The sequence below is a fragment of the Mya arenaria genome, chromosome 9 (genome assembly GCF_026914265.1).
Source record: "Mya arenaria isolate MELC-2E11 chromosome 9, ASM2691426v1".
Lineage (NCBI taxonomy): Eukaryota > Metazoa > Mollusca > Bivalvia > Myida > Myidae > Mya > Mya arenaria.
This window is the reverse complement of record NC_069130.1, coordinates 73,270,470-73,294,501: the sequence shown is the minus strand read 5'-3', so window position 1 is coordinate 73,294,501 and position 24,032 is coordinate 73,270,470. Positions and strand designations below refer to the sequence as shown.

Here is a 24,032-nt window from a genome sequence, read left to right as displayed (position 1 = left end):
CTATCATCATTACTGCTGAGGAGCAACAGAATGGCTCAGGTATTCCTGGGATTGCCTGTCTGCTTCTTTGGACTGAAGTTTGAAACATGTCTTTATGTATACATGTATATCAACTATTAAAATGGAATGCAACTTAAATAACATCTTGAAATTCATAAGTCATGTAGGATATTGACTTTCCTCAAGAATTTTTTGCACAAGTTCTGTTCAATGTTATAAATGAAACATGATTATGTTGTCTGTTTTTCAAAGAATATAGTAAAGGTACTGTCAGTTTGATTGGCTTCGGCGAAGTCGTCTTTGTGCATAAACTTTACCATGGTAATAACAAAAAAAATTCAAATGAAACTTGGTGGATTTGTACAGCAAGGCCCATCTGGCTTTAATGCTGTTGAGTTTTGCCATTTTGTGGAATGTTAATCAAGAGACGAATGTTGGCGTTTGGTCCGCGGCGCTCTTGTTTTATGGACATTTCAGCAGGTATCTTCACAGACCTATAGGTAATTACCACCTTGGAGGGAAACAACAGGTCTTTTATTGAAAGAACCCAAACACAACATACTTGTATGACCATTTTCATCGTTCGTATTTACATACATCTCACCTCCTACATGAATGACGCTATCCGATTGGCCGAGAGTGGTCACGTGCACGATGTGTATAATCCATACCCCCCCTATAATTTCCAGTATGTTTCATACCACCCCTGTAACTTTCATACTCAGACATACAAAGACATAACAAAATGGCGGCCAAATTTTTTTTAACTTCTCTCTCGGCTTATCTCACTGTAGGGGAGCTAACTCATGCACGTTTTTGAATATCAATTTTATTCAAGCAATCTGTTGTGTGTAACCGACTGTTTACATGAGTCAATGGTTACAAAATGGAGACAAAAAAAACGTTTTTCAAGCACAACAAGTGATGAATCTCTCAAAAAGGTTAAAATTCAATTCAGAAGAGACGCTTCGATGAAACAAGAAATCTGCAAATGTGCTGAGGAGTTACCTTCAAGAAATTGTTAAAAAATAAATGTTAAAAACAGTTAACTGTTGTTGTTTTTCTTATTATTACATCTTTCTTGTACAGTTATAATTTAATGTAACCTTACTGAGAAAATATATATGCTGTCAAACAATGTTATTACTATATTAACATTGTTATTGTATTTATTCCAAATAAACTTGATTACATAAACTTTTTGTATTTCTTAAAATATAATTTTGAGACAATATTTAAGCGTCACTGAATATTTTCATAACAAATACATCATATCTTAATATAATCTTATTATTAAAGGTACTCGGTGAGATATATTCGTTACTGTTAGTAGCTGGGGGGTATGTGATATACACCCCCAGTGGTTTCATACCACGCTCGAGCTTCACTCTTGCATGGTATGAAACCACTGGGGGTGTATATCACATATCCCCCCAGCTACTAACAGTGTAACTAATAGTACATGTATGTGTTAAATGTGCACGGAAAAAATACTATGTTATACTGGGAGGTTGGGCGCACATAAACCAGTTAAAGCCTCAGGAAGTTGTTTCTTGTCTCGTAGCACTGTTCCTCTTAATTGGTGCTCACTTGGCCTTAATTCTTATTTTTTAAACAAGATCTTGGTTAAATTTGAGGCTTCTGGGCTTGTCCTTGTGCATGTGACAGTTTCCTGTACCCTCTTGTCACTGGGTCCCAGCATCTGTGTCCCGACCTCCTCCTCTTGTGGCTGGGTCCCAGCATCTGTGTCCAGACCTCCTCCTCCGGTGACTGGGTCCCAGCATCTGTGTCTTGACCTCCTCCTCTTGTGACTGGGTCACAGTATCTGTGTCCCGACCTCCTCCTCTTGTGGCTGGGTCCCAGCATCTGTGTCTTGACCTCCTCCTCTTGTGGCTGGGTCACAGCATCTGTCTCCCGACCTCATCCTCTTGTGGCTGGGTCCCAGCTTCTGTGTCCTGACCTACTCCTCTTGTGGCTGGGTCCCAGCATCTGTGCCCTGACCTCCTCCTCTTGTGACTGGGTCACAGTATCTGTGTCCTGACCTCCTCCCCTTGTGGCTGGGTCACAGTATCTGTGTCCTGACCTCCTCCTCTTGTGGCTGGGTCACAGTATCTGTGTCCTGACATCCTCCTCTTGTGACTGGGTCCCAGTATCTGTGTCTCGATCCCCTCCTCTTGTGACTGGGTCCTAGCATCTATGTACTGACCTCCTCCTTCTGTGACTGGGTTCCGTGTCCCAAGCCATGCTCTTATCCAAGGCTGTGAGGCCCTTCAGGTAGATGTCTTTGTCAGTAATACATACAGAAATTGGTTCCTAGGCAAACCACCACATGTTTATCAAACCAAATAAAATGCCAATGACTGTATTAACCAAGTTATCCAATAGGAACCATAACCTTAATCTTCATTGCACCATTAAAAAATTCAAATATGACTTAAATCAATTACATGTCGGTGTATAAGAAAAATGCTATATCATAACCAAGAAATAAAACATGAATTACAATGATCACACATTGCTTTTTTAATCATTCATAACATCTTTACTTTTCCCCCATTCATGATGACTATTTCCTACCTATTGCTGTTCAAGCCACCATTTCTACCAATCTGATTTTCGTCTTGGTTTTGACTGGTTCAGGTGTTGGAAAGGAATGGAATTCCCTTCTTTGCTATATGTAAAATTACTCCTGTTTATCATCTATAACGTCCATATGACACAGTCATGGCCGCATCTCTGGGGTTATCTCTGAATCCATCCACCCAAGAAAAAGGTCCTGCAAAATATAATTTTAAACCACATTAATGTCTTCAAATGTTATATAATAAATGTGTAAACTTGAAAATACTTACATGAAAGCAATGTGCACATCAAATGCTAAATAAATAGGGAGAAACATTGTTGATGAAGTCCCTTCACACCATTTAAAATGTGTTTATAGAGCTTTATGATAGAAAAACTTTACAGGGAGTTGATGCCAAGGAAAAAAAACTTTGACTTTTCGATAAAATTAATAAGGTATTTCAATATTTAGATATTAAAATACAATGCATTTTAATAACTTCATAAACATTGAATCATTTTGGCAAATATTGTAGATATACAACTATTAGCTTTAAAAATGGTGATAAAATACAATCAAATATACCTTATTATAAAACAGTGTTTATTTTCTTATCTGTTTCACCTCAAAGCTGTCATAGTTGTGCTTCATTTGAGAAACTCTGTGTACTTTTTGTAAAAATGACCAAAGAAAAGCATTTACATACTCATTCTGCCCTTACCCCTGGGCCCTGGGTGAAGAATGACAGGTTCACAAGGACTCTTTTAACCCATAAGAATTCTGATTTTAAAGCATCAAAAAGGCTTTCTATACATTATGGTTCCTCAATTTGTATCTAGTCTGGAAAGCTGTCACAATTGTGGTCCCAATTTGGTACTTATTGTAAAATGATCAAAGGAAGCTAAATTGCAAGAAGTCTTAGACGGTGTTTACACTCCAGGTGATGTATTCATAAAACATCTAACTGTAATCAATTTCTTAAAAGTTATCATAGTCAAATTAAAATACATTAATCATGTGATATCAATAAAAGTTTCATTTTGAATTAATTTTGTGAAAATGAATTAGTAAATAGTTTTTAAATTTTTAAGAAAAAGTATCATATTATGACCAATGACAATTTACTTAAATTAGGAAACTGACTTTCCACTTAAAATCGGAAATGGACTCAAGATGTTTTATGAATACAATGTACCAGCCCTGGAAATAAACATGCAAAAGCTCACTGTGCTGCTTAGAAGTCTTATTTTATTCCTAGCTCTAGTTCAGCTGGAGACGTTGATTCCACATGGCTGGAAAAGCAGCCCGGAACTACGCCCTTGGCAGTATCTGCAATAGGAGGGTGTATTAATATGGGAAACCGCATAGGCAATTTGCGAAAGTTCTTATCCAGCATAAGTAGTGTACATGTAGAGCTTATAGAACATGATAAGATGTGCCAGAATCTGTATCTAAGTGTTAAAAAAGAGACAATTATGTTTGCTCTGTGATCTAAACTTAAATTTGGATGCCGAAACTATGAGTTTCGATCAAAACAAGTATGCACTTATAGCGAGTGCAAAGATGGCAAATGAGCTGCAATAAACATGTTGCTTGCATCTGGGCTTCAGAATATACCTGAAATAATGAAGGCAAATATGTTTCTCACATCTATGTATATATCAGCTCCTGCAAGAGGTCATATGCAGAGACTTGTTGATAAAGCCAGTAGAAACACTAATAAACTCAATGAAGATGACATCAAGCAGATAAGCGCCAGCTTGTCATTGGGCACTGATAATCCAAACAAAGTCTGTCAGTGGATGGCTGCTATAATTCCAACCGCAAGGTTTCTTCATACAAACCTGGACAAGCTGCTTCTCATTTCTAAAGTGTGGCAATTGATAATCACAATATTCACAAGTATATGGTGGCATTTGCGGTCCAAAACGAGCTGTGCTGGGCAGGTGCTTACCTGTGCAAAACAAACTATGAAGTTGAATGTTCAGGTGGCCATGCTTGCTGTAAAGCAAATCTGCAATACATGGAGCCACCTTCAGACAAAAAGATGGCTCATGCAATTGCAGAAGAGTTATCAAAGGAAGATATACTAGGTCCCACACTGACGACTGACAGCTATGCAAAAACTTACCTTGGAGTGCAGGATTAATATGAGGAACTTGACTGTTCCAGGAATGTCCCTAGGAAAGCTGACCCACAGCGTCTTGGATCTCGGCAAATTAAAAAGCCAGAAGACTACTAATAGGAACCCAACTTTGTTTTCCAAAATTGCTCTACAAACTGTCTAAAGAAGAAGCTGCTTGGGCACTTGACAAGGACATGAAGCCACACTGTTCTAGAATTATGGAAAGAATGCGAGAAATTGGTAGTGCCAACATTAAAGGCCAGGCCCCAATTTCTCGAAACTTCTTAAGCTTAACAGGCTTAAGTAGCTTATATTAATAAAGCATAGTACATAATTAAATTGGATTTTGATTAACGAAAAATGGTGTATTGTGCTGATCATAATGATAATTCCTTTCTGAATCGGAAAAAAAAATTAAGGAAGAAAATATTAAGCAAATTATTGAAAGACAAAAATAGTATGCTTAACTTAATCCTGTTATAAGGGGCTTAAGAAGTTTTGAGAATTTGGGGCCAAATTCAACGCCTACCTGAAGTTCCTAAGGCTACAGGTGAGTGCTTATCTGGAAACTGCAGCCACTGTCCGCACGAGTCTCTTGTCTGTGAGGGAAAAGATGGTTAAGGTGACTGGTGGTACCACTCTGCATTTTTGCCCACACATGACATCAAGTACCTAAAAATGACAGAGAATGACCTCCTTTAAATTATACTGGAACTATGACTCAGTGAACAGGCAGTTATGAGCATATCAGATGACACTTCCACACAAAAGTGTGAGGTGTCCAATACAGGAGTACTGTCAACAATGCTGAGACATGTAAATCTGTCAAGAAACTTTGCTGCTTCTATAATTGCATCAAAGACAATGCAACTTAACAACTCACTAGAAATTTGATTTGATTCATATTGATTGACAGTCAAAAGAAAATCTTATTACGAAGCGCAACTGTCTTACACAATATATTGTTGTCTTTGTCATCTTTCATATTTCAAAGACGAGTACAAGGTCAAGATTCCTGTCATGTGACCATTAATATAGACATATCTGAATTCACCCCTTTCAACATTGTAGCCCTGCCTTAATGAGCATGGGTTATTTTCTTAAACAATCTTCCCTATAAGAAATAATGTAAGCAATGTACCATGCACAAAACATTTAGGGAATGTTGCTTAATTAAATTCAACTAATATTCAGAGTTTGCGATGTGATGGGACATAAGCTCCTACTATTCTCTTATATTCCCAGTAATAACAGGTAGCTTCATTCTCTGTAGTGGATTGGTATAAAAGCAAAATAAAATCATATCTGATTCCAAAATAGAGAAAAGAATATATCAATAAATTTAAACACCCACCTGAGTGTGTTCTCTCAGTTTTGAAATTGAGCCAAGCAGAATCTGGGTTGTCCTCATGCCCAATGGTTAGATGGGCTCCATTATACAGGCACAGTTTGTCTGCGATCAGAGAGCCCGTGACCCAGGATTGTCCAAAGTCCCTGTTTGCCATGCCTGATGAAGTGTAGGTCTCATTAGGTTAGCTGAAATAAAAGATTTTATGTATGACCATACAAATGTTCACATACACAACAATAAGAATACCCTTAATTCCATTTTACAATTCATCAAAATAGTTCATACTTAACACAACTATTGCTTTCTATATATTTTATTTTACAATGACTTGCTGAACTTTATTTCAAAACAAGAAAGCACTCCAGAATGAACATCAAAACGTTATCTGCCAGTGCAGCAACCAACAGAGTGAAATAAAGGGCTGAAAACACACAAAATAATTTGAATATCAACAGCTCCAAATTACCATATTTTGCTTCATTTACTCACTTTCAGTAACTATTATTATCATCAATGGTTCATAGTTATTTATAGTGAAGCAATAAAATTTGAAAAAGTAGCCAAGTTTTAAACTGAAAAAATATTTAATCAAGACCAACATTCTGATTAAGTTTTATGAAGATTGGACCAGAAATAGTACAAAAATGTAGCTTCTATAGTATTCACAAGTTTTTTCTCAGATTAGACCTAGTGACCTACATGTAGGTCTTTGAAAAGAGCCCACATGACCCAGTTTCAAACTGATCTAAGATTTCATTGAGACTAATATTATGATTAAGTTTAATGAAAATTGGAGTTGATAAATTGCCTATGTTTGTTCCAAATATTTGACCTTATGACCCAGATTTTGACCCTAATGTCCCAATTAAAATGTCGTGAGATTTCATGAAGAGAAACACTGTCCAAATGGCTCTGAATATTTATAATAGCATAAAATTATCAGATAAGAAAAAAGTTGTAGGACGTTTTCTTTTGTAACTACATTTTCAATAGAATTATACTAGAATAACAGTTCAATATAAAGCATAAGTTAACAATATGTGATAATTACTTGCATGTCTATTTTCTTTCTTTTTTTCCTTACTTTGAAATCATGGATATTTGTATAGTGTTTTTAAAACGATACAGTAGATTATGAACGTATGAATGTTACTTTGCATGTTTTGTGTATGTTGTTATCCTACTGGTTGAAAAAACATAAAAGTCCATGGAAAAAAGCAAAACAAAACCAAAAATTTACTTATTTAGTCAGCAAATTTATTGCTATTTAGGTTTTAAATCCCTATTTTTTCATGAGGATCATAGAGCGTATGGGTAATGTCAAACAATAAGGGCAGAGATGCCAAGGCTAAGTTGGCTTCTGTAAGTAAACCAAGACTATTGCAACACCTGGACTAATATTTTAAAGATGCACTCTAACTCCCAAATAAGATTTACCACAATTAATAATATTGTTTAAATATTCCAAAGGGATGAATAAATGTAGAAAACAATGGTTCTTGATGGATACTGAGTTTAATTGGAAGGAAATGAGCATCAAACACATTATTTCTATCTTATAAGACTATAGTAGACCTTGGTAAATCTTTTAGCATTCACCAATCATTTAATATTTTTGCACTTTCTGCTATTAAATACACGGTTACAATCTTATTATCAGTAATTAATATTTAAGTGCATTATTTAGTAAGCAGTTAAAGGTTTATCAGTCAAAATTGATGTTTGTTATATATGTGTATGTTTTGATTTTGATTAGAGTCTCTTTAAACCAACAAATAAATGATCAATCCAGAATTTAATACTTTAAACTTTCAATGACAATACATTATGCTGTTGATGAAACAACACCTTGTCACAATGTAAACACTGCCTACAGTCCATTACCTTACTCCAGGCCAGCTCTATTACTACATCTACACTACACTACATTTACAGAAAAGATTTCAGCTGTAACACTACTTTCCAAAGATTATTACAAAAAAAACCCTGAAACTATCTTCATATGTTTTTCTGGTGATTCAACACCAGAAAAACATATGAAGATAGTTTCGGGGTTTTTTTTGCTATCATCGTTTGTTTAAGAGTCACAATCTATAATGTCCATGTGACACAATCATGGCCGCATCTTTCAGGTCCTCTCTAAATCCATCCACCCAAGAAAGAGGTCCTACAAAATATCATTCAAAACCATATTAATGTCTTTAAGTAGGATATAAATCATGTCTAAACTTCAAAATACATATAAGAATGCTACCTAAATGGGGAGAAACCTTGTTTTTAAATAACTACTTGAAGGGATACAACAACCAGGAAGGATTTCCTTTTGTGCAGACATCATCTACACTGCATAAGACAGAACTAGTACCTACGACAATGTAATCTTCATTAGCAACTCTTAGTTTCCTGTCAAGCATCAGACAGCTCTTTTTCTCCATACACACTAACCTAGACCGAACTTGTACCTACCCCAATGTAGACACTTCCAACCGCCCAACCACATACCCTGAGTACCAAGAGCATCTCCACCAGTATCATATACTTCTCTGTTAAGCATCAGACTGTCTAAAACCAGCTATATTAATCCATCTACACTACACTAGACAGAACTAGTACCTTTAACAATGTTATCTTCATTAGCAACTCTTAGTGTTCTGTCACGCATCAGGTTGTCTGCAAGCAGCTCTTTTAATCCATCTACAAAACATAACATAACATAACATAACATATCTTTATTCAGCATTAAACGCATGTGCACATTTATAGCCATATAATAAAGTACAATATGGATAAATGAAGACACAGATTATTTACAGAGAGGTCAAACATTCAAGAAAGTATGGTGTCATGTTACAAAAAGACATAGTAACAATTTACATATTTCAATACGTTAAGATTTACATTCAGATAAATGATCAATAATGAAGTGTTATTGCTGTAGCATTTGTTCTAAGGCAAAATGCGAAATAGATAAACTTCGCTAAGTTGTTAATACAGTGAACAGATGTTGATGACAAAACACTAGACAGAACAAGGACCTACTACAATGTCATCTTCATCAGTAACTCTTAGTGTTCTGTCAAGCATCAGGTTGTCTGCAAGCAGCTCTTTTACTCCACCTTTACAATTTCATTTCGATTGAGCTCCCCCTGCACCTGTACACACTCCATCTTGGTCTCGATTGGCAGAGAAATTTGAGCTGATCATGTTGGCTGACCGATTCTGATTGGGGCCATCTTGCATCCATCTTCACCCATAAAGCCTTCACCCCATCAAACATAATTTACTAGAGTGCTTGTAAATCTCACAGGTCATACATTGCTTAATCAAAGGGAATATGGTGCCTCTTCTCAAGGATGACAAAAGCTAAATATTTCATCAGAGAGTACATAAGATATTAAAAGAAAATCATTTTTTTATATGTACTTAAACAGAACTAGTTGATACATTCTAATAAAAACTTTATTATATAAGCTGTCACTGAATATTAATAATATTTACTCTGTAATAAGTGAAGATGGAGTTATGATTATCTTACTATGCACTTTCTTACATTGTGCTTTACAAGTGTATGATGTTTTATAAAAAAAACCCATCTAATTGTTAAGTAATGCCCCAATGAGAAAATGTTACACAGGGCAATAACTCTTTAATAAGATCAAGATAGTGTTATAGTTATTGTAAACTGCCTCTCGTTGTGCTTTACCATTAAAAGAATTTTTGTTTAAATTCTTTCTAGTAAATTTCAAGTTACACTCCGAACAAGAGAATATAACAAAGGACAATTACTCTATCATTAGCTAAAATTGAGTTAAGGTTCCTTTACACTGCACTTCTCTCATTATGTTCCATAGTATAAAGTTTAAATAAATTCCATCCAGTAGTTTCAAGTTATGCTCAAGACTTACAAAAAATTCCTGATAATAATAAATATTTACAGGCAAACTGAGCCTTTATCATATCCACACAGGTTCCACTGTCGTTACAGTCAGGAAAAGAGATAATGAACAGAGATAAGAAACTGAGATAAGAAACTGAACAGTGATAAGGAACAAAGATAATGAATAGGACAAAAGAACAGAGTTAAGGAATGAGATAAGGATGGATACCTGTTCCGATCTTGTTAACTGCAGCCACGCGAAACTGGTTGTGTGTATTTTCGACATAGTCGATAACCTTGTACATTGTGTAAAGGCTTTTTGCTGACCTTCACCCACTGGTTACCTGGCAACTGGCAGTGTTCAAGAATGTATCCGGTAATGGGGGAGACTCCACCTTTCGGTGGCACCTCTCAGGTCAAGGTCACTGAGGACTAGGTGACTTCATGGCTTGTAGGTGTGTCAGGCTGTCTGGTTCATCTGGAAGATTATTAGGGAAACTCTCATGAGTTGGCAAATTTTGATGAAATAAAAAAGTGGAGAAACAGTAAATATTTGAAATATTGAGTTTTTATGTTCAAAGAAATACTAATTTAAGTATTTCTAATTAACTCTACCTTTATGTTATTACAGGTACATTATACTTTGTAACAATCAGTCATCAAATGCACAATTTAATATTACAAGAAAAGCAATTTATCATACCAATATCTTACCATATCTTTAAAATATAGATATAGAGGCAATTGGCTTTGATAGGCATGCCAAGAAATCCTATCCAATTTTTGAATAAGAAGGAAACCCTTGTATTGAGGGGCTATGCCTGCATATACCTGGCATATGCAGCTGTTCCAGTCAGTGGTTTTGTGATTATACAGTCAACTTTTATCAGCTATCTACTAACAGCTAAATCATCGGAATATAATGGCCATTACGCCCAGCATGAATTGCATGGGAGCAATGATTTTAGTCAGTTTCTGGGACAGATAATTTTTTATATTTCGGTACTTGTCAAACATAAAACAAATATTTCTATAATAGATTATTACTGAATAAAGACATGATTTTCTGAACTATAATTTAGCTAAGTATTAAATCTTTGATATTGTTTATAAACTAGCTTCTTGGCAACAGTGGTTTACTCTCTAAACCACACACTTGATTTGTGTTTAAAGATTGAAAACATCAAATACAAATGTAACTAACTATATTTATTAACTCCGCAACATCTAAATGTTTTAATATAACGCATTCTATTTAACTTTATAGTCTGCTGTAACAAATGTTACCGTGGCAAATAAAGATGTTGTTGTTGTTGCAAAGACTCTATCCATTAATTTAACAACTTGATTACGGTATTGTTGTACATGTATAAGAGGCTATCAGGATTCAGCCGGCTTTAGGAAATCCACAGAAAAAACGACTCCCCAGTATCATTTTACTTCCTGTATAGGAGTCAAAATATTATGAGCCGGAAGTTGATTAAGTTTGACCCCATGCAGGGCCACTTTTTCTAAAGAATAATTTCTGAGGGTCGTGATTCCATTGGGTCAAAATACATCTGGTATACACAAAGTAAAATGATACTAGGGAGTCGTTTTTCTGTGGATTTCGAAAATCTGCACCAACAGAAAGGTTGTTTTTACTTTGTGCCTTCATCATTATAAATAAATAAATGAAGGGTCTTCGCATTGATATAAAACGGTAGTCCCTTCATCCACAACTACATAATTATAGTTGATTATCAAGAGATTAGCAGCAGCAGAGGTAGTTATTGGATAGTTAGTAGAAGGAGTAGTAGCTGTTGTTGTATTAATGGGAATAACAACAACAACAGTATCAGCAGCAGCAACAGTTGTTTCAGGGGAAGCAACAGCATCATCATTATCAGTGGTGGTGGTGTTTATGGTGGTGTTGTGGCGATCACAGTGACAGTGACAATAGCATAGCAGTACTGTAGTATTAACAGCAATAGCTGCAGCATTACCAGCTGTTTTACTAAGCATTGAGAGCACACATATTAAATGATCAAATCATATCAGGGGTCAATACTTTACAGAGAAGTCACTCGAATATAAGGTTTTCATGTCGGTCAAAATACGTTCTTACACTGGTCACAGTATGGGGACAATGCAAGACGCACACAAACAAAGCAATTTCATGATTGAAACAGTATCAAAACAAATCGCTATCTGTTAAATGAAAATGCATTTAAATGCCCCAGAAAGTGTTCATGATGATGTGAATACAATTGAAGTAAATTCAACATTTGGCGGTTCAGTTTCATCAATATGATGTATTTTCAAGTTTCACTTGTATTTTCCATAGTGTATACGCATACATGTGAACCTCTGGCTGTGCCAGAGCGGTAGATTTGTTCCTCCGGAGAGGTAGATTTTCCTCCAGAGAGGTAGATTTGTTCCTCTAGAGAGGTAGATTTGGGTCCAGAGAGGTAGATTTGTTCCTCCAGAGAGGTAGATTTGGGTCCAGAGAGGTAGATTTGTTCCTCCAGAGAGGTAGATTTGTTCCTCCAGAGAGGTAGATTTGTTCCTCCAGAGAGGTTGATTTGTTCCTCCAGAGAGATATATTTGTTCCTCTAGAGAGGTAGATTTGGGTCCAGAGAGGTAGATTTGTTCCTCCAGAGAGGTAGATTTGGGTCCAGAGAGGTAGATTTGTTCCTCCAGAGAGATAGATTTGGGTCCAGATAGGTAGATTTGTTCCTCCAGAGAGATAGATTTGGGTCCAGAGAGGTAGATTTGTTCCTCCAGAGAGGTAGATTTGGGTCCAGAGAGGTAGATTTGTTCCTCCAGAGAGATAGATTTGGGTCCAGATAGGTAGATTTGTTCCTCCAGAGAGATAGATTTGGGTCCAGAGATGTAGATTTGTTCCTCCAGAGAGGTAGATTTGGGTCCAGAGATGTAGATTTTACCCAATGCGTGTATTCCGCAATTTCATGATTTTGTTTCCTTTTTGTGTGTTTTAGGTATACTTTATGTAGTTATTTACCTCCTTACTAACCTTAGAAATCTATTGATTGAAAACACTAACTCTTTTCTTGATTAAATATTTTACTGTATCATAATACAAATAAATAATGAAAATATGTATCATACATATAAACAGCACATAAAATACTCTTGTGTGAATTTTTTTTTGAAAACCATCCTTGATGTCACTACATTAATGCCAAACAGTACACACAAATTATTTCCTTATTTTTTCATTGTTTCAACACATGCATGTTAAGCTGCTTTCAGTGTGTTGAAGTCTGGCTGGTACAGGTGGCAGGCCCTAGGATTGTTCAATTTTACAGCAAGGATGTTCTCTTGATATGCCTCCTGGCCAAGGTTGTCCCTGCTGTTTGTCTGAATTTTCCTAACAATTGAGAAAACTCTCGCTGTGTCTGCATTGTTGTGGGGGAGTGTTAGTATGATCTTGCTCAGGTTGCACAGAGTGGTAAACCTATGCTCTCCTGCTGTGGTGGTCACCTTCTCCATATCACTCCAAAAGGCCTCCATTGTCACATCTTTGGCAGGGACTTTGGCCATGGGTAGTTCCTCCCGGAGGGACTAACAAGGTAATCCCCAGCCTCCCTCTCTAGTGTGTTAAAACACTCTCTCTCCTTCGACAAGAACGCTGCTCCCAGGAAGTGCACTGCAAACAGGGAAATACAGAGTTGGCATGTAAGAATATGTACTTTAGGTTATATAGGTAATAACTCAGGATGAAATTGTTTCTTACACAATAATTACTTTGCCTTGATTGCAGACGACAGAAATATTTCACAGGTATGGTTATGTACTTTTTTTTCTCTCCTGTTGATGATTAATCAGATTTCTTTACATTTATTCACTTGTTTTTACATATGATATCATTTTATCACATGCTTACCCTTGTTTTCAGTGTAATATACCCATTACAAATAATTTTTTCTTACACATGTGTAAGATAACATATCAGACATTTCTATTGGCTAGACTAATCACTCGCGACCTAGATATCCCTCTGCATAATGTTTGTAAACAAAATGGTTTAAACGCCAACAAATACTTACCTAAATAATGAAGCTGTAACGGCTAACGAATCATAGTGCCAGAAAGCATCGTGTTTGAAAACTTTCTGATAACAATGTTCCACCAACCAGATAATGCAGATTACTTGTCACTCAAATATCCAGTCAGTCAACAAATACAGCCACATTAGTGAAAAATAACACGAGAACATTTCAAACATCTCCATCTTAACAGGCAATATGCAATCAATGCCATAAAGTTTGATCAGCTGTCGGTTACCAAAACACAAATACGAATTCCGCAGCACAGGCTTCTCATTACACATCCCATGACAGCTAGAACAGCTTGTTCTCTGGAAACATTCTTGGTGGAACTTTTTCAACATCAACATCCATGCAGTACAGAGTAAGGCTTCGTCGTAATCATCTGCATGTTGTGAAAATTCATGTACACTAAGAAAACACTTTAATGTATCGTAGAAAGCGACAGCGAATAACTTTTAAATCCGTGCACACAGCAAAACTTGACAGACCGGTGTAGGTCACATAAACCGTGTAAATGCATGTACTCTCAGTGTGACTTCATCAATTTGTGTTCTTATTGTTTTTTTTATTAAAATTATTTGTTATTCATATTGTTGGATATTTTACTACACATTTTTATATTTGTGACTTGTTCAGCGCTTTATCAGAATTAAAACTTGATAACTGCTAGCTTTTTTGTTATTTGTATTTGGAACTATTTATATGGCGCAACATTGACATTCCACTCTTGAGTACTTTGGCCGTCAAACAATGGGTTTAGAAAGTAGAACGAAATTGGTAATAAAAACACGGTTTTAAGCATGTGATAAAAAAGATCTGACACTCGTGTCATTTTATTCAAGATTTTTATTAAACTGGTCCATGGAAGTTGTTAGTAAGCTCGCCAGAGGCTCGCTTACAAACAAATTTCATGAACTCGTTTAATAAAATCAGTAATCTTGTATTAAATGACAACTCGTATCAGATCCTATATGTGTACCATGAGATAACTTGACGTTCATCCTGAAGGCTTGATTTAAGTATCCCATGGCTTTCAGCTTACGGTGGCCAAACGGAAACAGCTTACGGTGGCCAAATGGAAACTTTGCCAACATCACCTTTACCACTGTCTGATAAAATGCTCAGACTGCACTGTAAATATAAACATGGAATACTGAATCTTTTTTAAGGAAGCTGTGTATTTTTTTTGTAAAAGCGGTTCTTTAAATTAATATATTAATTCTATATAGAATATTATTATCTCCGATGAGTAAACAATTCAAAAGTTTGATCTGATGTCAAAATTAAAAAAGGTGGCTCAATTTGTTTTTAAATGTATGATTTCACCGACCTAAATAATTTCTCTGTTGTGTAGGGCGCAACATCATGTTCATCGAGAAACTGGCAAGCGCGCCAACCTACAGCGATGTTGTTGTACTCGTGCTGATGAAGGCTATTGGTGAAGTCGACCTTCGTGATGTCTGAGGCAGCCAAGATTACCTTCATCTGCACGAATTTCCCGAGAACACTGCGCAGCAGACGACGTATTTCGCTGTCCATCACGCCCATCTGCCGGACTGTAACATTGCACATGATCATCTTATTCAAATGAGTTCGTACTCAATTTATAATTATGATATGTAGTAAAATATTTGATAACCATGAGTCGGTTATTTGTTGTTATTTTTATCCCATATCTTCCCATTACAATTATAATGATGTAACTTGAATAAAGTGACGTAAGAAATGACAAGAGTATGACGTCAAATAAATTGAGTGTTGTTTTTAAAATGAAATAATCAACTGAAATAAAGATATACCTGAAATTGCTTGTTGAAATCGCTTAAGAGAACGAGTGCCGTTTTGAGGAAGGCGTAATAAAACCACATCTGGTCGCTGGTGAGCCGTCCATTTTCGCTCTCATCATGGCTCTCGAAGTAGCTCCGCAGTACACGCCACCGATCTAGCAGACGAACAACCCAATGCTCAAGGGACAGCCAGCGCGTCTGACATTGCTCAAGGATTTGCTCGGCTCAGTGTCCGTGAATTCCTGAAAGGACCTCAGCGTCTCCTTACATTTCATGCTAAAACAACAATGAAATTAACTTCCGATATGGGAACACTCGCTGTTTATTAATATTACTTTTTATTACCGTTTTTCTTAAACTCCACACATAATCTATCTACGTGTGCTATACATATTAGTACCTTTTCTGGAAATGAAAGTAGACGTCGACCAGGAGATCTTCTACAGGGAGCGGCAACGATTTGACAGCATCCCCTACGCATATGTTGGCCAGGTGACTCATGCTATTTTTCGCACAAACTGTCCTTAAAGGCTTAACTAAAGATGCACATCATGATTCATACAAGTATTAGATATTAAAAACAGATTTCATAGAAAGCATATCACAGAAATACGCTTACATAATAATTATATTTAGTAATGCGGAGATTTGTGTATTCATTGACTTAATGCATTTATATATGCGAGTACTAAACACAAACAGCTGGTTGAGTGTCGAAAAGATGTGCTTTCTAGTCCTGGTATCACAAATTGGAATACCAAGTATGCGTGTCTTTACGCGCTGGACTACGTTATCATGCATGCGCACAAGCACCGCCAGGAGTTTGTTGTCTCCCCGATCATTGGACTCATCGATCATGATTCTGAACATGTTCTCGCGACAGAGTTTCTCGACTGACTGCTAGAAAAGGGGCCAAAGTGCTTCATTCACAATGTGCGTGGACTTGGTCCTCTTGCAGCTGTATTTCTGGGCGATCGCTGAATCGGGAAACGCCTTTTTCACGAGTGCCGTCGGATGGTCCGCCACCAGATAGGGAAGGTTGTGCTCAACAAGGAAGTTCATCATAAGGACCTAGGCTTTTGTAGTTTTGTCTTTTTCATTCAGATAATTGAACATAGCAGTTAATGGCTTTGTTCCAGAGGACAACAAGTTCTTTTTTTTGTGGCTCTCCGTGGCGAAGTGTTTCTTAATGTCAGTTCTCCCACCATGGGCCACTTTGAAGTCCATTGCACACATACTGCAGAAGGCATATTCCGCTCCCTTTGAACTCCTGTTTATACCTTTAAACTCTTTAATCCATGACCGACTGAAATAGTAACTAGTAAGTTACTGTTGCGTTTAGCAGGTGGTGCCTTAGAATTTGGAGAGAGCTTTCTCTTCCTATCCAGTGTTAATTTAACTATTAGTCACTATAATTAAACAGTCAAACCCCTCATTTGGCTCAAATTCCTCATTGGTTCGAACGGGATGCTAAGAACTCATTTCATTATACTTAAGTAAAGAATTCCCACTTGATTCGAACTTTACAAGGCTCGAGGTATTTTCGCCGGTCCCTAGGAGTTTAAGCCAATGGTGATGAACTGTACTTACGAATATAATAAAAAAAATACAGTGAAAAACAGCTTTTAAAATGAATAATTTAAAGAGTGTCTGTTTTTTTATAAATGCAAAATCAATAAATCTGCCATTGTAAAATCAATATCTATACACTTATTAAAGCATACCACTAAATACAATTCAACCTATGAAACCGCCAGATTCATATTTCATGCAAAACAGGTCACATTTACATTTCAAATGAAATGGTTGTTAGCATACATGTGAACCATTTTCATTAACAGCTGTCATATGTCTAAAACATTTAAATGTTACTCATTAAAAAAACAACAACATGCTTTATATTAAAGTTTATTTTAAGTTAAATTTGTCAATAAGTTTATATCAAGTTTAATTTGTCAATAATTATGTATAACACTTAGTACTTCTTTATGTTGTTTTTTTGCAAAACTTAATACATTATTCCATATATTGGCTCAAACAACAGCAATTCCCAAGACATGATAACATAGGTTTAATAAGCACATCATGATTTAATACACTTTGACCTTAGATTCTTGGTCAATTAGGGGTTAATGTGTAGAAGTTGACTCTCGTGTAGAAATGAAGTGGAAAAATTGGCTGGTATTTCCACAGTGATTTGTTGATGTAACTACGAACTACTGAGGCATTTTGAGATTTTCTGACATTGTTAAAGTGCAGTCCCCTTCTCAAAAAAAAATACACTTTTTACCAAAACGCGCTTAAAACGCACTAAAAAGTGTATTTTTCCTGCGTTTTTCTGAAAAAGTGTATTTATTCTGCGTATTTTTATGCATAACTGCGTAATAAGTGTATCTTTTCTAAATAAGTGTATTTTTTCTGCGTCTTTTGTTAACTGAAGTGCGTTTTTTGTGTGAATAAGTGCGTCTTTTCTAACAGAAGTGCGTTTAAGTGTATTTTTTCTGTCAATAAGTGCGCTTTTTATACAGAAGTGCGTTAAAAGTGAATCTTTTAGGTTTTCGTTTTCAGCAGAGTGCGTTTTAAGTGGATCTTTTAAGGGAAAAGTGCGTCTTTTATTTTGTTTCTTTTTTTACCACCAATAAGTGCGTTTTAAGTGCGTCTTTTATTTTGATATTTTTCTGACCACCAGTAAGTGCGTTTTAAGTGCGTCTTTTTGTTAAGAAGTGAATCTTTTACTTTTTTTAATATTAATGTGAATCATGCCCTTCTCAAAATAACATTTATGAAATACACACATAAATACAAGAATATGAATGAATGAATAAATCAACCAGTAAATAAGCATTTTATTATTGATCAATATACCTTCAAAATAAAAAAGATAAAATAAAAAAAAAGATTATTTTAAAAATCAAAAATATATTATAATTTCTTATTTATTGTGTAATCAAAAGAACACATTTTACTTATAGGCAAGAATCAATTGCATGTAATTACAACATTTATAGAATTATTATTCCTTAAGTTTCTTGTAATGTCACTACCAAATTCTTTGTCATTTCCTTTCCAATTTTACAACATGCATGATAAGCCTGATCTTATCTGATTGTACCAAGGACCAATTAAATCTCAGCATTTAGGGAGCCAATTTCAAATCAAAGCTACTGGTAGCCATTTTGTTGGGATTTCATTAAAAGAATATTGATGATGTTTTAATTAATAAATGGATTTACACCAATAAAACAAATTAATATTAAAGGGATTAGTGAAATAAAATAATGATCATTAGATCAGGTAAATATGAACTATGATTAGAAACATGACAATACCACTATTTGATGATTTGTGATAAACTGACATGTGAAAGCACTCAGGTCATGGTATGTATTCTTTATTTCAGTTGTTAATTTCACTGTTTTGACACTTGACTACTTGTGGGACTTTTGTTTGTCAACTTTCAATCTAGTGCACATATTTTAATAAATAACAATAATGGTGTAGATAGTAGCTGGAAGTAGGATTATTGGTCCCAAATAGTAGATGTAGTTTTAAAACTCTATAAGATGCACTTGTTTTTATCCTTATATATGTTAATATAATATTAACATATTAAGCAGAAATTGCCATGTTTCCATAAATACGCACACTAGCACCTTTAAAGTTATACAAATGATTACAGTGTTGGTTTTTGGAGGGGTCATAAAACTGTCATCTTCCACATGGCTTACCAGTTATTGGAAACTGGCCAAATTGGGTCAATCAATTTAAGTACTAATAAAGTCATTACTTATTTAAAATATGATACCCTGTTTTATTCCAGAGCTGTCAGGAATCTCTAGATTTGACAAAAATATAACAAAAGATTCTTGAGACTGTCTTTTTCCAATTTGTAGCTTACAGTTTCATGATTTTCTATCAATTATTTTTGCCACTGAGTAAAAGGTTATTTTATTATTGCTAAATTTTACAAATATGTACTTGTTTGTCTGACTGTAAATACATTACGGTATGTCCAGTTACAAGGTGTCATGTTAAATTAATTATGAGATATTTTTTTTATATATGTAACACAAACTCATGTTTAGGAAATTTAAATGAAACAAAATCAGTATTTATTTATTCAAATGTGTTCCATTTTTGATGGTTCAATATATTTATATATAAATAATATATTAAAAGTGTCCATTTTTTATTTTTGCAAAAATGGACACTTTTAATGCAGGTAAAATGCACCTGAGTGAATTTGTGCTCTTTTTTAACACAGAAAAATGCTCTTTTAATGCAGAAAAAAATGCACTTTTAACGCATTTTTTTTCCATAAAATTTGGGTGCAAAAGATTCACTTTTAATCAGTAAAAACGGAAGTGCGTTTTAAGCGCGTTTTTTAGGGATCAAAACGCACTTCTTTATTGAAGTGCGTTTAACTGCGTTTTTAACCCCAAAATGCGCACTTAAAACGCAGTTGAGTGCGTCTTTTCTAGAAGTGCGTTTTTACCTCCAAAAAGCGAACTAAAAACGCACTTTCAAGAAGTGCGTATTCTTTCTAAAAAAACGCACTTAAGTGCGTTTTAACTGCGCTTTTTGGAGGTAAAATACGCACTTTCAGAAAAGACGCACTCAACTGCGTTTTAAGTGCGCATTTTATCAAAAAAAATGCGGTTTAAACACACTTAGTGCGTTTTTTTTTGTGTAAGTTCGTTTTAAGTGTATTTTTTTGTTAAAAAACGCACTTAAAATACACTCAAGTGCGTTTTTAGTGCGTTTTTTTTGTAAAAAGCGCAGAAAAAATAAGCTTAAGTGCGCTTTTCTGTTCAATTTTATTCACTTTTTACGCACTCGGTAAGAAAAATACGCTTAAAACGCAGTGCCAATACCGCTGCGTTTAATGCGCGTTTTCTGCACGTTTAACGCACTTTTTTGAGAAGGGTCATTACTGATTTATAGTTACTAGAAAGTTGGTAGGAGTGACCCCTTTGATAAATCTGAAGAAAATATATATAAATAAGGTCAAATTTCACCAAAGAAGGAGCTCATTCCCACCAAATAACTGTGGACATTTCTTGGCATGAGTCTCTTACTCTTACAGTCTGTACGAAAGTCATAATCACATTGCAGGACACGAGGTCCTGCAATACTGTTTGCATTGCAGGACCGGACCAGTTTTAGCAGGTCCGAAAATGTTATGTACATTTTAGTCATTTTCAGAATATAAAACCAGAGTGATGATGCTATGTGTACCATACCGTTAGATTTATCATTATCAAACCTCTGATGAATGAGGTCTGATTTTCAAGAGTCAAAATCAGATCTTTAAGAGTCATTGTCCATTTTATTTCTAAATTCTTGGTCGTTCTTCATAAATAATAGTTATTATCTGTCATAAGATGGCATTGCAAGGTAATGATTATCTATACTTGGTTTAATAGCTTCCAAAACATAAATAAAAAACACAATTTCTATTTTCTATAAAGATCAGCAGTATTAATCCACTTTCAATTCTAGAAAAAAATCAAGGAATAAGAAATATATAGAATACTTTGTTGTCTTATTTCCTTCTCAGTCTCTTCGGTGGTAAACAAATTCCAAGAGTCAAAGAGGAAAAATATGTTCTGACTCCTATGAACGTATTATTTATTTAATGCATGTTCAGTGAAACAGGAATTATGCATGTATTACTAGTTATGTAACCCTATGCATCCTTGTCACTCACTGACTCCTATATGCACCATCGATTGTTTAGTTGCAACAACATATTTGTACTTTCGGTTTCACTTTCAAGTTTTTCATATTTTTTCCTGAAGTAAACAAAAACATTCAACGTTCCTATTGTCAATATTGCAACATTGTTTTTTATTTTTCATTAATCGCATAACAATAAAACTCTTTTGTTATAGAACTTAACACTGACAACGATTTATGCAGTTCTTCTTTCACTTTCATTAAAATTGACAGGAAGTAAGCGTGCACCTGTTTCCCGCGCTTTTAAGACCATGACAGTGCTACGAAAAATGTTTATTCATTTCTGTTACACATTAAGAACAAATACAAATTTCATTAATTTCATGTAAGACAAGATATAAAAAAAAACAAAAAAAAAATATATTTTAGCATTGTTGTTTTTCAAACCATCGTACTTAGCAAAAAAGCCGAAGATGTCCGTTAATTTGCATAATGGGCGGAGTTTATAATTACGTCATTAGTTTGAGTTGGTAACGGTCAGATTCCAGATTGATAATCACTTGTCACTTCGGCAGTTAATTGCTTTTGACTTTAATTGATTAAACAAACATTTAGAGCTTGCCTTGCTGCTCCTTTCAAATGATACCGACTCTTGCACTGAAATTATCCCGGGTTAAAACTGACGCATTGCACAAATTAATGATGCGTCAATTTCGGTTTCATTTATGATTTCTGTGCTTCAAAACCCGGGTCAATTGAAAGCCCTGAATTTATGTTGTAAACAAGGGTTAGTTAATTAAATTAACAAGAAACACTTTTGACACATAATCAATAAACAACAGATTTTTCTCTAAAATTTTTGCCGGACACGTGGGCCTACAATATTCATGCGATTGCCGGACCTCGCCATTTATTACCGGCGGGAGTCAAGGTCCGACGAACTTTCGTACAGACTGCTCTTAGTTCAGAATTGTCTCCACGGCCGATATCGATTTTTGCTGTCACTGACACATTTGACTAAAAATTGATTGTCATCACGAATGCCCCATTTTAAATGTGATTTATATTTGATTTGAACAACATAAAGAATAGTCGAACGAATCATGCTGTCCGAATTTTGAGCAAGTTGCCAGTGCAACGCTAATAGCAGACGAATTGTACACCACTGGATAATATACTGTTATATAAACTAATACATTGAAAATAACCATTGACATTGGTAGGAAAGTATGTAGGTGTTCCAATAGAAGCAGAAATATCAAGAACATTGAAGAATAGTCTAGATATAGGCCAGAAAAACACACACAAAATTCCAAAATTTCGTAGACAGATAGGTCGATTTATATTACCTCCCTTGCATTATTTAAGCCTAAGATAAATAACGGACAATAGGCTACACACCACCAACAGTGACACACTGATCTGTTCAATCTGTCTAATCTGTTGTCCTTATATCTGGGACCAATAACAATCCTACCCACAGGTTATATTAAATATTAATATATGAAGGAAATTTATGCTTACACATTAGTTTATGGGAATAAAATCAGTAATAAATGCTTTGGGAATTACGTGTAGTTGCATATTATGTTTTACTGACATTATCTTCTAGTTATTTGATTGACTCTATAATGACCTTCAATAAGTTTACAAAATTTAGGATTATTTTTTCTTTTTCAAAAACGCAGTTCAACTAAGAAAGTAGTTTTAGACTACACACTTCAAAACCCAATGAATCAGGGGTCAATCATTAGAAACTTAGAGTACACTTCAGAGGCGAATCAAGGAATTGTCGTTAGAAGGGGGATGGCTAGGGGCACAACCTTTTGAGGTTAGTACGTCTAAGGTCATTGTGATCTATGGCACAGTATGCTTGGTCAGACAGTCCTCCAAAGTTGTAAGGATTTTTGTCATGACCTTGAATTACACACACACATTTTATGCGAAACTGCTTAGTGGCTGCCCTTTAGGAAAGGCAGTGGGCAATTAATAGGTGTGTGTGGGGTGGGTCATTGGTGATTATCTGTATGTTAAGTATGTATTCTGTTTAAGTAACAGTGTTGACTGTACATGATATGACACATTTTATTTGTGAATTATTGTGATAATTGTATAATATTTATAAGTATAGTGCAGCCAGGATAGTATTAAATATATATTAAGTGTCTGAGCTCAAGAAGTGAGGTTGATGTCGAGTTTGTTGTTTTACAGTGTAAAATCTTAACAAGTCTGGATATACACGGTTTTGTATTTACATTTTATTATTTATAGATATGTTCTGTGGTCAGTTTATAATTGGTGAAACAAAATAGATGTAGCGAGACTTCATTTGGTAAAATTAGATATGAAGGCAAATGTAACAAAATGGCAAGAACTCTGTAATAAATGGGGACGGAGTTATTTTGCTTTACAATTGTGTGTTTGAGTTTTATCAAATGCCATTGAACCATGAGGTTTCAATAAATTCCATCCAGTAGTCTGCAAGTTATTGTCCAGACAAAAGTATGATAAAAACATAAAAAGTGTTAACTTCATAATTAGCTATAACAGAGTTATTGTTCTTGTACACTCCATTTTCTTTTATTGTGCTTTATT

General features: G+C 35.2%; 1 long non-coding RNA gene and 1 pseudogene across 1 annotated transcript; both read right to left on the bottom strand.

The window, feature by feature from the left end:
- Positions 1-24,032, bottom strand: part of LOC128246367 (uncharacterized) — a 111,968-nt pseudogene that overhangs the window by 54,457 nt on the left and 33,479 nt on the right.
- Positions 3,791-6,120, bottom strand: LOC128245524 (uncharacterized). Its single transcript, XR_008263170.1, has 3 exons — positions 6,043-6,120; positions 5,218-5,360; positions 3,791-3,892 (listed from the first exon to the last, which is right to left on the bottom strand). It is a non-coding gene; the product is annotated as an uncharacterized LOC128245524 (long non-coding RNA).